The sequence below is a fragment of the Spermophilus citellus genome, assembly GCF_964194105.1.
Source record: "Spermophilus citellus genome assembly, chromosome: 1".
Taxonomy (NCBI): Eukaryota; Metazoa; Chordata; class Mammalia; order Rodentia; family Sciuridae; genus Spermophilus; species Spermophilus citellus.
In genome coordinates this window covers 193,625,999-193,643,148 of record NC_138182.1, presented here as the reverse complement: position 1 = coordinate 193,643,148, position 17,150 = coordinate 193,625,999, and the positions used below count along the sequence as shown (strand labels likewise).

General features: G+C 36.1%; 1 long non-coding RNA gene across 1 annotated transcript in view; it reads right to left on the bottom strand.

Annotated features, from left to right (window-relative positions):
• LOC308656298 overlaps nt 1-11,359 on the bottom strand; it is a 94,827-nt gene extending 83,468 nt beyond the window's left edge. Inside the window, exon 1 of the long non-coding RNA XR_014023686.1 lies at nt 11,213-11,359. This is a non-coding gene — a long non-coding RNA (uncharacterized lncRNA). The remainder of the gene's footprint in view (nt 1-11,212) is intronic.
• Nucleotides 11,360-17,150: the final 5,791 nt, after the last annotated feature.

The following is a 17,150-nucleotide window of genomic DNA, read 5'->3' as shown; positions in this document are numbered from 1 at the left end:
CTTCTGTGATTTTTATATAAATGAATTTATATTTAAATAAGCAAATGTGGCTATAAAGGTGAAATAAGGAAGAAAAGAAATCCTGCCAACTTTCCTTAGGCAATTGTGGGAGATTTATACATCTAAACAATGGGTTCCTATTCTTCTCCTAGAGAGTCTAATGAGTCTCACTGTCCAGCTAAAAAACTCAAGGGAAATTCTACAACACAGAAAAACTAAGCATATACAACATTCCAGTGAAGGCTTTTTGTACAAAGTCAGGTAGAATATATTGGGCTTCCCTTAAAACATGTGAATTGATGAATTAAAACTAACTGGTGCCTCTTTTTAAAAATATTTTTTTGTTTTTGTTTTTTAGTTGTAGATGGACACACAATTTTATTTTATTTATTATTCTATGTAGTGCTAAGAATCAAATCCAGTGACTCACACGTGCAAGGCATTCTACCACTGAGTTACAACACTAGCTCATAACTGGTGACTCTTTTAAAGAAAGACCAGAATTTATGCTAATAAACGTCAGCAAAAACTAAATTTACTTAATGCTTATTTAATGCATATTAAATAAGACTCATGCAAGAGGAAAAATCTGTCCATTAAGTATGGGATTAATAGATTCCAAGTCTGATAAATCAAAATCTCACCTGGACCTTTTGTTGTGCTATAATTATATTTCATTCTGTGCAATATACAAATATATATATATATCTTCAAATACTAAATGTTGAAGGTTGTCAAAATGAATTTTCGTTGAAATCTCATAAAAGGCAATAGCTCTTCCTCTCTGATCCCATAACAAAACAAAGCAAAAACAAACAAACAAACAAACAAAAACTCTGCCATTATTAACAAACATATAAAATCTCTGTGAGAACCCTAAGTTTCTTGCCACCTAACAGTCATCTCTCTTACCCTGAGTCAGGTAATACACTTTTGTTTGCTTCCCCTACACTCAATTCCCACTTCAGCAGAAATGTCCTATATTATCCCATAAGAGAAAGTTAATCTCTTGCCCAAGAATATCAAAGACATCATTAGCCCTATGGAAGCTGACTCCCTGCCACTTCTTAATGATGATCTAGAGCACGTTTCACAAACTACAGCTCAGAGATAAAATCTGATTGCTTCTTTACATTAATAACATTTTACTGGAAGCCAGCTTCATTCAATTTTTTATTATATTGTCTGTGGCTGATTTCATGTTACGTGGCAGTATTGAGTAGTTGCAACAGAAACTGTATTGCCCATAAAGCCATCTGACCCTGTATAGAAAGTTTGTTGACACCAGATCCAGAAGTTGGGTGGCAAAATGTATAAGTGGGCTTTGAGCAAAATACATAAGTCTTCACAGAATGTGACCTTAATATAAGAATATTTACTTCCATCAGTGTTTACAGCTAGCAGCAGCTATAAGTAACCTCATAGGATGGCATCCAAAAAATAAATAGAAATGGCAAAAGATACCTTTTTCTTAGGAAATTATTTTTTTATCATGAAAAAAGTTTTCCAAGAAATCCTTGGTAGAAATTCTCAAATTGGGTTGCCTTGGACCAATCACAAACATAACTGAGATTGCCATAATGTGGTTAGAGCCATGGTTATCTTGCATATTAAAATTGTCTGCAGAGGGCTGGGGTTGTGGCTCAGTGGTAGAGCACTTGCTTAGCACAAGTAAGGCACTGAGTTCAATTCTCAGCACTGCATATTAATAAATTAAAATAAAGGTCCACTGACAACTAAAAAAATATGTTTTAAAAATTGTCTGTAGAGTAACCAGCAAATTAGAAAACACCATTCTCTATGCCCCATCTCAGACTAATTATGTCAGAATCTCTCAGGGGAAATACTACTATCAGGAAATCAGTGAATCTCAAAAAGATTCCAATAGATAACTAATAATGAGAACCACTGGTTATAGTAATCATGGTTCATTTCTTGGCACTGAGCAAGTTTCCACAAGAAATAGCAGGGTTTAGTGTCTAGAAAGCAGATTGCTTGTCACAATTGTCTACGTAAGATGACTTCAATATTTTGGATAGATGGTGGAACTTAGGGAAAAGAGACTTTGAGGTCGAGTCCACACAGAATCCTCCATGAATGGGGGAAGGAAGCACCCAAAAGTTTATGAGTAACAACTCCAAAAATGTAAAGGGTTATGACTGCAATGGGGGATCTACATGTATGTGAAGACCACAGGAGATGAGGGCATCAAAGGAGTAAAAATACATAAATAAATAAAGGAAAGAAAGTAATTTGTTCAATATTGGGCATAATGAAGAGAAAGAATCTATGTTATTTCAAGACTAAAGTGTCTAAAAAGACCTGTAAGTCTAGAGTTCAGAAAAGAGGTAAACCAAGTTCCTGACAGGAGGACTATTAGGAATTTCCTCAGGACACAGGCTTAAACTGGAAATGCCTTGGGGGGGGGGGGGGGGACAGATTTACAGGGATAATAGAAATCATGAACCTGAGTGAGATTGTTCTATGAGATGTGTAAAATACAAAAAAAAAAGGTTACATCTGGAACTCTGGTATGACAAACATAAATCTGCTGCCAATTGTTAATAGATTGCAGATGTATAGATTTATTCTGATCTCCTTTGCTAAAGATAATAAAAATGTAAATGTTTTACCAACATACTTTAAGCTTTGATGTTAAAATTAAATCATACTTATTTCAGTTAATACAAACAATAAAATAATCAGGACAAGTCCATGTCTTTCAATTCCAAATTCCTTGGTTTGAGTCACCAGTTAATCCAAACTCTGATTTGCATGTGACTGGTAACTACAAAATCTGGGTGACCTTTTGGTCTCCAATGAAACACCCTGGGAAAATTCTTTTCCCTCCACTCATTTCAAAACAGTAACAGCTCTACGATACTTAAGATCCTTTGTCAAGGGAATTCATTTACCATCAGCCTAGGGTCACCTCAGGACTTCTTTAACTTTTTCATCCTGAGAATCCCTCTGGGTTTTCCATGACTCATATCAACTGTCCACAAAAAATAAAAGTAAAAAATAGTAAGTTCACATTTCATCTTACAGATTCCAAGGTAGCTCTGATTTCCCACTGAGTTCCAAATTCAAAAAACAAAATTGTTTTTGGTACCCATGATTTAATCCAGGGGGCACTTTACCACTGAACCACATCACCAGCTTTTTTTTGTAATACATTTTATTTAGAGACAGGGTCTCACTAATTTGCTTAGGGCCTTGCTAAGTTGTTGGGACAGGCTTTGAACTCACCATCCTCCTGCCTCAGCCTCTGTAGTCCCTGGGATTACAGGCATATGTCAATGCACCCAACACAAATCATTTTTTTTTAACTACAAGTGTAGCAAAGTTTATCAGAAGGGAAAGTAGAGGGGAAAAAGACACTCAAGAGAGAGTGGGTTCTCTCAGAGAAAAAGTGACAATGTATCCCCTATGTTTCCAGTTTTATTGAGAGTCTTAGCAAAGTTTCTACAGAGTCAAGCCCAGGTACTATCTCTCAACTTTTGACTGACAGTAGGACTGTATCACATTTTTCACCCCTACTGCATGTGGTCTTACCCACAGGTACCCAAGTGAAACCCATAGGGGGTAAATTTTACTATTATAAAGACATGCTAAAGATCTAAAGGCAATTAAAAACTGGAACAAGACAGGGATTCTCTCTCTTGCCACTTCTATTCAACATAGTCCTGGAAACTCTAGCTAGAACAATTAGACAGACAAAAGAAATTAAAGGGATACAAATGGAAAATAAAAACTTAAACTATCACTATTTCCCAATGACATGATTCTATATTTAAAAGATCCAAAAAATTCCACCAGAAAACTTCTAGAACTAATAAATGAATTCAGCAAAGGATCAGAACATAAAGTCAATAGCCATAAATCAAATATATTTCTATACATCAATGAGGAATCCTCTAAAAGAAAAATTAGGAAAACTCTCTCATTCACAATAGCCTCCAAAAAATAAATAAATAAAATACTTGGGAATCAACCTAATAAAAGAGATAAAAGATCTCTACAAGGGAAACTACAGAACACTAAAGAAAGAAATTGAAGAAGACCTTAGAAGATGGAAAGATCTCCCATGCTCTTGGATAGGCAGAATTAATATTATCAAAACGGCCATACTATCAAAACTGTTATACAGATTTAATGCAATTCCAATTAAAATCCCAATGACATTCTTCATAGAAATAGAAAAGTTAATCATGAAATTTATTTGAAAAAAAATAGATACCCAAAATAGCCAAAGCAATCCTCAGCAAGAAGAGTGAAACAGGAAGCATCACAATACCAGACTTTCAACTATACTTCAGAGCCATATTAACAAAAATGGCATGACAGTGGCACCAAAATAGACACATAGATCAATGATACAGAATAGAAGACACAGAAACAAATCCACATAAACACATTTATCTCATACTAAACAAAGTTGCCAAAAACATACATTGGAGAAAAGATAGCTTCTTTAACATATGGTGCTGGGAAAACTGGAAATCCATAGGTAGTAAAATGAAATTAAACCCCTTATCTCTCACCATGCACAAAATTCAACTCAAAGTGGATCAAAAACAGGCACTAAAACAGAGACCTTATACCTAATAGAAGAAAAAGTAGGCCCAGATCTTCACCATGTTCGCTTAAGAACTGATTTCCTTAACCAGACTTCTAAAGCACAAGAAGTAAAATCAAGAATCAAAAAATGGGATGGATTCAAACTAAAAAGCTTCTTCTCAGCAAAGGAAACAATCAATAATGTGAAGAGAGAGACTACAGGATGGGAGAAAATCTTTATCACATGCACCTCAGAGCATTTCTCCAGGATATATACAGAACTCAAAAAAACTTGATACCAAAGGGGGGGGGGATAACTCAGTCAATAAATAGGCTAAGGAACTGAACTTGACACTTCACAGAAGAAGAAATACAATCAATCAACAAATGTATGAAAAAAATGTTCATCATCTCTAGCAATTAGAGAAATGCAAATCAAAATTACTCTCAGATTTTATCTCAGCCCAGTCAGAATGGCAATTATCAAAAATACAAGCAATAATAAGTGTTGACAAGGAAGTGGGGAAAAATGGTCCACTCATACATTGCTGGTGGCACTGCAAATTAGTGCAAACACTCTGGAAAGCAGTATGGAAACTCCTCAGAAAATTTGGAATGGAGCCACCATTTGACCCAGCTATTCCACTCCTTGGTTTATACCTAAAGGACTTAAAATCAACATACAGTGACACATCCATGTCAATGTTATAGCAGATCAATTCACAATAGCTAAGATATAGAATGAACCTAGATGCTCTTCAACAGATGAGTGGATTTAAAAAGTGGTATATATACATAATGGAATATTACTCAGCCTTAAAGAAGAATGGAATTACAGCATTTGCAGATAAAGGGATGGAGCCGGAGAATATCATGCTAAGTGAAATAAACCAAACTCAAAAAACCAAAAGCTGAATGTTTTCTCTGATAAGCTGATGCTGATCCATACCGGGTGGTGGGGGAGTGTAGGAACGTTGGATTGGGCAGAGGGGAGTGAGGGGAGGGGAGGGGGTTTGGGGGTGGGAAGAATAACGGAATGAGATGAACATTATTACCCTATATGCATGTGTGATTACATAATCAATTGATGTGACTCTGTGCCCTGTACAGCCAGATGAATGAGAAGTTCTGCTCCATTTGTGTATAATGTGTCAAAATGCATTCTACTGTCACATATAACTAATTAGAACAATTTTTAAAAATCTAAAGGCAACTGTGGGTCACCTTGGCTTGACATGACTGGTTCTAATTGGAACTTGCTTTTCTACAGATTTTATGGTCAGTGAGCTTTGTTTTAATTAAAATAGCTCTATAGATAACAGGTTGTTTGCTGAGGAATGTAACATATCCTATTGACTTAAACCAAAATGGCCTTAGGAAAATTGTTTTTGAGATGAAAGCACATTGTGCGGGGAGGGGGGCAGCATAGTAGGACCAGTCTATAGAATTATCCCTTTAACTTCATGTTCCTACAGCTTATTTCTATCAGCTACCTACTATATTCTCCCTCAAGGACTGGAGACCCTGAAATCTTTTAGGGAAGTAGTCATCGAGGTCTCATCAACTTTCTTGTTGGAAAGTGTTGTCAGTGTAGGGAACATCTTGCTTTCTGTTGGCAGGGCACAGGCAGTTACGTGTATTTAGCATCAGGATGAGCTGGAGGGTCATGGTAAATGTCAGGAGGAAGAAGAGAGCTTGGTCTAAGGTTTCATGGTGGTAGTTGGTGGATGACTGGATGAGGAATATACACGGCAGGGACCAGGCTAAGACAACAACAAACAAGAGAGCAGAGTCGTATTTCTCTGCAATTGTCACTAAAGCAATCAGCAGCTTTTTTGACTAGTTTTCAGTCTCTGAAAACTATAAAGACAGTAAGTCACTGAAGCTTAAGGTGGGGTCCGACATGGCACTGATTTGTTGAGTGAAGGTCATTTAAGGCTTTAGAAACATTAGCAGAGTTGTCAGGAATTTAGACACAACATTAAGTTTTTATAATGGCACAGGTGTCCCCTCAAACTGCAGTTAATTATCTAACACCATCTGATTGTGTAAAATAGCTTTTCTCATTAACGCTACCTCTGTATTGAGTTGAGAGATCCCTTTAGCTGTGTCATTTAGGGCTCTCTTGGTAACACTAACACTAATGTGGCTTCCAAGAGCCACATTACATCTTCCAAACTAATCTGAGGGACAAATATTGAGGCTATATTATCATACTAGTGAAAAATAGATTTACTTCCTCTAGCCACATCCTAGAGTTATCACCCAGTTAATCCAGTCAAGTGGGTTAACCTACTAATTAAGTTACAGTTCTCAGAATCTAATCATCTCACCTCTGAGCATTCTCACATTATCTCACACATGAGATTTTGGGGGACATCACATATCCAAACCATAACAGACACTGAGAGACAAAATATTGGCTATTTAAACTGATTTTCAATCCCATGGGGATTAGGCTCTTTTTAGTTGAAATTTTACTGAAACCATTGTAGATTCATATGCAATGGCAAAACATTATACAGAGTGATCCCTTGCACAATTTACCTTGTGTCTCCCAGTGATTATATTTTGTAAAGCTACAGTATATCACAACTAGGGTATTGCTATCAATATAATCCTCCATCTTATTCTGATTTCACCTGTTTATTTAAACTCATTTGTGTGCTTAAGTTTTTTAGTTCTATACAATTTTACCACCTGTCCAGGTTCACATATTGAGCACAACAGCCAAGATATTAAACAGTTCTATCACTACAAGTGTGATTTTCATGTCCTTTTATAACCATACCTACCCCATTCCCCTAATTCCTGGTAACCACTGTCATCCATTTCCAACATTTTGTCATTTCAAAAATATTATGTAAATGGATTCATACAATTTTTAAACTCAGGGATTTGCTTTTTTCTCACCATAAAACTCTGGAAATTCATCTAAGTATTGCATTTATCAATAGTTTGTCCCTTTTTATTGATGAGTAGCATTCTACTGTATACACCTACCACAGTTCATTCAACCATTCACCTGTTGAAGGATATCTCAGCCAATTCCAGCCTTAAATTATTTCATTGGGTATAGTGTTTAGTGTGAGCATACATCTTTGTTTTTCTGGAATAAATGCCCAAGAGAACAATTGCTGGGTCACATGGTAGTCAAATGTTTAGCTTCTTTTAAAGACTTTATTTCAAACTTTTCCAGAACATCTGTACCATTGTACATTTTCACACAACACACGGGTGATTAAGTTTCTCAGTATTCTCACCAGCAGTTGATGTTGCTGCAAGTTTTTATTTTAGCTATCCTAACGGATATGTAGTATCATGTGATTCGTTTTATAAAGGAAGGCTATAAAAGATTGCTTTGGGAGGCAGAGAAGAGAGAGACTAAGTCCACAGAACAACAGGGTGGGGCTGTTGGAGCAAGAGAGGCAAAGTTTGTAAAACATTCATAAATGAGGTAAGAGTTGACATGAGGTATTAAGAATTGAGTAGATCTTCAGAAACTAGAGAGAAGAGAAGGGTACATCTGGCATAGTAAAAAAATATTCAAAATCAAGAGAATATGCAAGAGTATGAAGAATGGCAAGAAGAGTACAGCAAGCCCCTGTACAGGAAAAGAGAAAGGAATCAATGCAGATGCAAGAAGTCTTTCATGTGTCATGTGTCAGAAATTTCAACTGTGTACTGTAACTAAGAGTAACCCTAAGCTCTGAGGAGAACAATGTCAGGATCATATCCAATCAGTTTCCTCTTGCTGCTGGTTATATCTACATTGTCTTCTATAGCTGTCCCTTCCTTTCATTTCTACCTGTCATGGTCCTCCCACAGAGATTCACTTCTTACAATTTACAGTATCTTCTCTCTCTCTCTCTCTCTCTCTCTCTCTCTCTCTCTCTCTCTCTCTCTCTCCCCTTTCTCTCTCTCTCTCTCTCTCTCTCTCTCTCTCTCTCTCTCTCTCTTCTGTACTTGGGATTAAATCTAGGGGTGCTTTACCACTGAGCCATATCTCCAGCCTTTTTTATTTTTTATTTTAAGACAGGGTCTCACTAAGTTGCTTAGGTCCTCGTTAAGTTGCTGAGGCCAGCTTTGAACTTGCAGTCCTTCTGCTTCAGTCTCCCCAGCCGGGATTACAGGAGTGCACCACTGCACCTGACCATTTTATCTATTTTTAAAAGAAAAATTACAGCATAATACATTATTATTTTGTTGGAGGCAAATTACAAGACATCTATGATATCCATGGGGAAAAAATCAAAGTTTATATAACAGTTGGAAAGAATTTATGAAAAATAGATTCCTGAGTCGCTGAGATTACAGGCTCATGCCACCACACCTGGCTGCAGTGTGTTAATTCTCAAAAATCTTCACTGGTTGTCCTCCCTTGGCAGAACTAAGTCAGAACTCCTCACAGCCCTCGAAAAGAAAGGTGCTGTGACCCTCCCACTTGCCTTTAGGAAGATGAGCTCCACATTTATAGAACTGATTTCTATTCCTCATTTGGGTGGTGCTTTCTCCAACTTCTAAGCTAGAAATGTTTTCCTGCACCTTCTTAGTCTGCAGAAATTTTCCTGATTGTTAAAGACTCAGGCTCAATGTCACTTCTCTTTGTGAATCACACTGATGCCCTTAATATTGGTCCTCTTACGGTAGCCCCATCATCATTTTGTTCATATCACCACTGAAGTATCTACTTCAACCTGCCTTGGTTGCAGTTACCCTAATATTTCTCCTCAAATAGACTGTAATCTATTTGATTCTAATCTTGACAATAGGATGCAAAGCAGAAACTTTAGTTGTCTGTTTATTTTTTAATCAGTGCACTTATGTGCCAAGGATTTGGCTATATCCTGGGGAAGGTCCATAAACCCTCAGAGTGTAGAATCTACAAAGGGAATGTGATATGTTGAAAATAATTGTATGAAGCAGAATATGGTTTGTTGCCAAAAATACAAAGAAAGAACTGTATTTCCTCCATATTCATCTCAAATGTGACTCTACGTCTAACTTTATTTCATTTGAGTTTCTCTAGAAACAGTTTCCAACAATAAAAAGAAGCAAAAAAGTGCAAAAAGCCATGTTTATCAAAAATGTGCCAGTCTATTTTAAATTTTTAGTCTTCACTTCTTTTTACTTAACTGTAGTGTAAACTTGCTGTTTTCTCATAAATATTTAAACATGATAAAGTATTCAAAACTGTTTCTACACAATAGAGTCATGATAAAAAGAACAAAGGAGGAAATAGTACTATAGTTTTTAAAACTCTTCTAACATCTGCAGACATCGAATCTACCTCAGATAAATTTATGCAGACGCAGAAAGAGAGCTCTCCATCAATAATGCTGCCAGTTCCAGACACTGCCTAAACACCAGGTCACAAATGACAACACTACCGTTGAGGTCTAAGTGACCATTTATTATCTCCAAGATGTACCCACACTAGTTTTTAATAGTTCTTATTTAACAACACTAAAAAACATAATCAGAAACCTTAGAACAAATGTATATAGGACACAATGAAAAAAAGCATATCCTTTGGTAATGAGACTATTCTATTTCTTTAGTATACTGATGGTACTTAATGTGTCTTCAAGTTAGAAAAAAAGGAGAAAGGAAAATATGTCAAACTGACCTACTGACATGTTTAAAATAAATATCACAAATATGCAAAGTTTAAATTAGAATTACTAGGGTCTCTTCTTTCCCAGATATACAATCATTAGGGGCTGATCACAAGAACCATCTTTGGACTTCTCACATAAACTAAGTTTCATTTGTTTTTATTTCCTCAGGTCAATCAAATATTCATAGTTTCAAAAGAAATTCAGAAATATAAAGGTCATGGTTTTTATTAACTCCTAAAATTATAGTCAGTATCTCAAATGCATTCTTTGATAGGCCTTTTATCAGTTTTAAATCACATCTGCAAGAGGTACCTGGAACTATAATCAAAATTTCTAACTTATTGGACCTGAAAGGAATATATTAGAAATCCCAACACACATTTAATTGAACACATAGAGATTTCCTTGAAACAAAATTTTAATTTGCCCATCTTTTCTGATAAAATTATTTAATTATTAGGTATCTCAAAGAAATTGAATTACTGTATCTTCAAAGGAAAGGTCTGCCAGCTATATCATACCTGCACATATTAATGCTTCAGAGGCTCAGTGTAGCCATGTGAAGGTGATGGTTACTAATAAAATTGATGTTTAAAAATGTTTGGTTTTCTTGGGTTTTTTTTTCCTTTTTCTTTAATATTAAAGAGATTCTGAAGAAATTTTAAGAAGAGGCTACAGGAAGGGAACAAAGAAACACATTGGAGAGAACAGCCACAGAGGGTGGAAAAAAAGAGCCAGGGCAGAAAACTGCAACCAAAGTTTTTGACGGATCTATTTCATCACATGAAAATGTAATAAACAAATTCAAACAGGAAAGGAGAGAGCCTTGAAAAGTCTGCCATTGTTTCCAAAACAAAAACAAACAAATAATGCTAATACAAACTCTTCCCATCTGATTAGCGTTTGGAATTTACATTGCATTTTTGCCCACACACATTTCCTTTTCTAATAATCAAAGAGGTTAAAAAAAAAAAACTTAGTTCTATTCATTTGGTTTATCACTGCAGCATTCAACTATAAGAATGGCATACCTTCTCTTGGTGGCTCTATGCACAGAATCTGCCTTCCTTCTTTGTCTAAATATTCAGAGTAGTGAAGCTCATCCTCCACAGCATGAATGAGGTCTGCTAAGACTGTGTGGTTCCAACAAAATTAGAGATTTTGATTTCCTGTGTGTAACTGACCCTGCTGCTCAGAGCCATATTGAATACTGTACCCTAGGGGTTACTGCTCTATTTCAAGTGACTGCAGTCAGTGTAAGATGTTCTTTTTTTTTTTTTTTTTTTTTTGTACTGTGGATTGAACTCAGGGGCACTTGGTCACTGAACCACATCCCCAGTCCTATTTGGTATTTTATTTAGAGACAGGGTCTCACTGAGTTGCCTAGTGCCTCACTTTTGCTGAGTCTGGATTTGAACTTGTGATCCTCCTGCCTCGGCTGCTGGGATTACAAGCGTGTGCCACCACACCCAACAAGATGTTCTTTCTTTTTTTCTTTTTTTTTAAAGAGAGAGTGAGAGAGAGAGAGAGAGAATTTTTTTAATATTTATTTTTTAATCATCGGCGGACACAACATCTTTGTTTTGTATGTGATGCTGAGGATCGAACCCGGGCCGCACGCATGCCAGGCGAGCGCACTACCACTTGAGCCACATCCCCAGCCCCCAAGATGTTCTTTTAATGATAAACTCAATAGGACTAAAGGCAACATTAGGGCCTTCTCTGTAAATAAGACAAATCTGTAAACTATCATCGGAAAAATCACATAATAAATAAATTCTACTTGAATGGAACAGCTACAATTTAACTGCAAAATTCTTCCCAAGCTCTTCATCCTAGTTGTAAAATTTGAGCCTTCCAACAATGATTGGCAGGTCAGAAATGAAAGATAACAGTTACTAATAGGATTGAGTTTCCCCAAATATTTTACATCTCTTGTTAGTTTGTCATCTAAGACATGTTTAGTCTGAAATGAAACCAGAGTCATGAATATGATTATTGTGGCCTGAATTCTGGCCACATGAGGCTCATAAGGGCTCTGATGGAGCACAATGAGTCAGCCTCGAACAAGGAGGAATGAGTCCTAGCTGGTTTCATGTCCAAACTAATGGAGTTGAGTGGTCAGTGACTGTGAACCAAGCCAACTATCTTCAGAATGAGGAGCATTTTAGAAGACAGATTCCCAGACCCACCTGCTGGATCTGAAATACACATTTCTTGGAATCGGGCCCATGAGTTTGCAGTTTTCAGATTCTTCACAGGTAATGAGTATAATCATCTAGATTTGAACCAAAGGACAGAACTAGAATTAATACTAGTGAGTATGAGGGGCAAGGGAAAAGAGTCCTCAATCTCCTCCACAACCCACATTGCCACCTAGAAGTCTAACCACAATTTCAGTCTTATTCTTTTCTCACTTATATCTTTGATCGACTGATTTTTTTCCCCTCTGAAAAATTTCACAATTTTCTCTTAATCCTTAAAGACTGGAAGTCTCAGATGGATACAGCTAGATAAAGGCAGCTTTTTAAAAATTATTTCTTTATTTTAATTAGGTATATATGACAGCAGAATACATTTTGATTCACTTTACACAATTGCAGCACAACTTTTCATTTCTCTGACTGTACACCATGTAGTCGCATCATATGTGCAATCATACGTGTACCTAGGGTAATAATGTCTATCTCATTCCACCATCTTTCCTGCCCTCATACCCCCTTCCCTCCTCCCCCTCCCCTTTGCCCAATCAAAGTTCCTCCATTTTTCCCATGCCCTATCCCCATTATGGATCAGCATCAACTTATCAGAGAGAACATTTGGCCTTTGGTTTCTTAGGATTGGCTTACTTCGCTTAGCATGATATTCTCCAACTCCATACATTTACCTGCAAATACCATAATTTTATTCTCTTTTAGTGCTGATTAATATCCCATTGGTTATATATATATATATATATATATATATATATATATATATATATATATATATATCACAATTTCTTTATGCATTCATCTATTGAAGGGTATCTAGGTTACTTCCACATTTTAGCTATTATGGATTGAGCTGCTATGAACATTGATGTGGCTGCATTACTCTAGTATGCTGTTTTTTTTAATCTGATTTGCTACATATGACATCAGAATGCATTTCAATTCATATCACACATATAGAGCATACTTGTTCATGACTCTGATTGTACACAGAGTCAAGTCACACCATTTGTGTCTTCATATATGTACTTAGGGTAATCATGTGTTTTCAAGTCCTTTGGTATGGACCGAGGAGTGAGATAGCTGGGTCAAATGGTGGTTCCATTCCAAGAGTTCTAAGAAATCTCCATAATAAAGGCAGGCTTTAATCTGAAAACTAAACCTTTCTGCTCAAGGGAAATTTCTATTATCTTCTTTTCATCTGTTCCATTTTCTATGTTCATGTTCTCTTTTTCTGGGACTCCTATCAGGTGGGTACTGAACATCACAGATTAATATGCTTGTGTTTTAATTTTTCATTATATTTTTACCATCATTTTCTTTCTTCTTAGAGGTTTTGGGATATTTTATTACAGAGACTAGCAATTCAGCCTGCAGCAATATTCACTCTGCTTTTTACCCTTGCATTTATATTATTTCTGATTTGCCAATCAAATGTTTAATTTCAAGAACTACTTTTGTGTTCTCCAGTCACTCATTTTCATAGGAACCTTTCCCTTCTACTTTTCCTCCTTTTTCTCCTCCCTTTTCTTCTTTCCTTTTCTTTTGGATAATAGCCACTTGACTCATTCTAAGGATTTTTTTGGTGGAGGGGGCAGTACTGGGGATTGAAGCCAGGGGTGCTTAACCACTGAGCAACATCCCCAGTCTGTTTTTTATGTTTTATTTAGAGACAGGGTCTCGCTGAGTTGCTAAGTGCCTTGCTAAGTTGCTAAGGCTGGCTTTGAAATTGCAATCCTCTTGCCTCAGGCTCCCAAGGCGCTGGGATTACAGGGTTGTGCCACCACGCCAGGCAACTCTAAAGATTTTTAAGAAGCATCTTTAGTTAATAATTTTCATTTGTTCCTTGAATGCTTTCTTTTATAACCTTGACCAGTGGTTCTGTTATTTCATCTTGATCCTTCCATTGGTTTTCATCAACTATCTGCTGATACAGGATTTCAATTCGTAACTGCTATGATACCAGGTCTCATCTTCAAGTGAAAAAAAATGACTTGTGTTCTACCCAAATGATTAAGATGGCTTAATATACAGTGTCCTTTAAGGTCCAGGACCATGAGGTGAAATGGAGACTAGGAGCTGACCCCCTTTCCCTCTTGCCAATTTAAGATGTTTATGCTAAGTATGGTGGTACATGCCTCTAATTCCAACTATTCAAGTGGACCACAAATTCAATGCCAGCCTGGGCAACTTAGTGAGACCCTGTCTGAAAATAAAAAAATAAAACGTGTTGGGAATATAGCCCAGATGGATAGCTTGAAAGCCAGATCCTGGGTTCAGTCCTCAATACCACACAAAGATCTTTACTTCAGCAGAGAAGCATGTCAGGGTTTTAACCTCCTGGCAAGTAACCTGACCCTATTTTTTTTCTTTTCATGCCTGTATCTCAAGTCACTGAACAATCTGCTCTCTTTCTTGCTGGAAACTCTAAAAGAAATGTTTTAATAACACTTCTCAAGCTTATCCTCACATTGAGTTCCCATCTTCCCAGAGAGAAGACTAAGGAATTACTCATAAGTCATAAACCCATTCCATGTGTTCACTGTAACATTAATCATTAGTATGCATGTCACCCAACTTTGAGGTAAGCTTAACATTAAGGAAGTTGAAATATCCTTATTTTTTTCCCAACTTACCTCTCAAGTGTAAATGTGGTACAACATTTGACCTGTGACAAGAACTTGTCTGTTATGCACTCATGCTTCAATGTGATATTGAAGTGATAGGGGATTCCCCTTTCTATGTGGTAAAAAGTATGAAAGAAGAAAAACAAACAACATTTAGAGTAAAGAGTAAGTTGTCCAGATGCTCAGAAAAACAAACTATAAAATTAACCTGTTGGCCAAAGGTTATCAAAGCAAAATAAATTCATTCTAAAAATCAGGAAATTAGCATACAGCTATATAGATATGCCAAAAATCATATTATTCATTTCCCTGCTAACTTAAAGACATTTTCAAATCTGTAGGCTCCCCAGAAATATTAATTAATGATAAATAATCACTAAACTAAGAAAACCTGAAGAAAGCCAACACACAGGACGAAGATTCTATGGTATGTGTTCAATACAGGTAAAATTGACCCAGGTCCCAGACAGAGAACCAGAGATATAATAATTTTTAAATGATACATAAATCACATGCAAAGAAAGAAATGTCATCACAATAGCCTGATTTTAAAATATTTTCTAATGAAGTTTATGTATGTCATGTCATATTGTGTTTGGAGAGAGAAACTATTATACTATGATTTTTTATTTAGTGAATGAAATGTAATTTTCAATTAAATCTAAAATGTATAAGGAGTTTCAGGCAGGAAATTCTGAGGAATAAATCAGTATTAGTTTGCTAAGGTTGCTATAACAAAGTATAGGTAGCTCAAACAAATATATCTTATAATTCTGGAAGCAAGAAGTCCAAAATAGAGGTATCAATCAGCATGAGGGCCTTTCTGAGGGCTACTAGGGGGAAGGATCTGTTCCAGGCCTCTCACCCTTGGTTTGTTGATAGCTAACTTCTTCCTATGTCTTCATATAATTTTCCCTCTGTTAGTATCAGTGTGCAGATTTCCTCTTCTAATAAAGACACTAGTCATATTGGATTAGGGCCCACTCTAATGACCTCATTTTAACTTAATTACTTCAGTAAAGTCCCTCTCCAAATATAGTCACATTCTGAGGTACTAGAGATTAGGATTTCAACATGAACTTTTGAGGAAACACAACAACACATGGCATATATTTTTGCTAAGTTAATTGATTAGGGATTTGATTTTTGTTTGTTTTCAAAGAGCAGCCATGAAAAGGGCAAGGCTTACTACTCAATTCAGGAAAAAATAAGCTCACCAGAGCCCACACAGCTGAATTAAAGGTCAAGCAAGAACCCAAACTAGATGAAGGAATTCTAGATTTGACTGATAGAAAAGAAACAGTGGCAATTTGAAGGAGACTCATTGGTCCTTGCATTTCATCCTGCTACTTCATATGAACAATAGTAATCTTCAAAAGCATAGATTCAACAACAAATTAGAGAAATATTTTTAATTTAGAAAATAATCAAATAATCTAGGATTAGTTAAGATGAGCTCAGAATTATACTTATGTATGAAACTGCTTTCCTGGAAAACAAGATAAAGTATTTGTGATGTTATAAAAATCAGTGATATTGTTTATCCTAATTTTTTATGTCTATATAGAGGTTGATTTTCACTATTAGTATAAGATCATTGACTGAGGCATTTTCCATTTTTGTTTTCAGGTTTGTCTTTTTTAAAGGTCATTAATAGGATATAAGGAGGAATGTGAGTAAAATTTCCTGACTTAATGCAAATTAAAACTACACTGAGATTTCATCTCACTCCAGTCAGAATGGCAATTATCAAGAATACAAGTAGAAATAAATGTTGGTTGAGGACGCAAGGGGAAAGTTTCACTCACACATTGCTGGTAGGACTGCAATTTGGTACAGCCGGTATGGAAAGCAGTATAGAGATGCCTCACAAAACTAGAAATGGAACCACCATTTGACCCAATTATCCCACTTCTCGTATATAAACAAAGGACTCAAAATCAGCATACTGTAGTGATGTAGCCACATCAGTGTTATAGCAGCTCAATTCACAATAGCTAAGATATGGGACCAAGCTAGATGCCCTTCAATAGATAAATGGATAAAGGAAATGTAACATATATACATAATGAAGTGTTATTCAGCCATAAAAAAGAATGACTTTATGACATTTTCAAATAAATAGATAG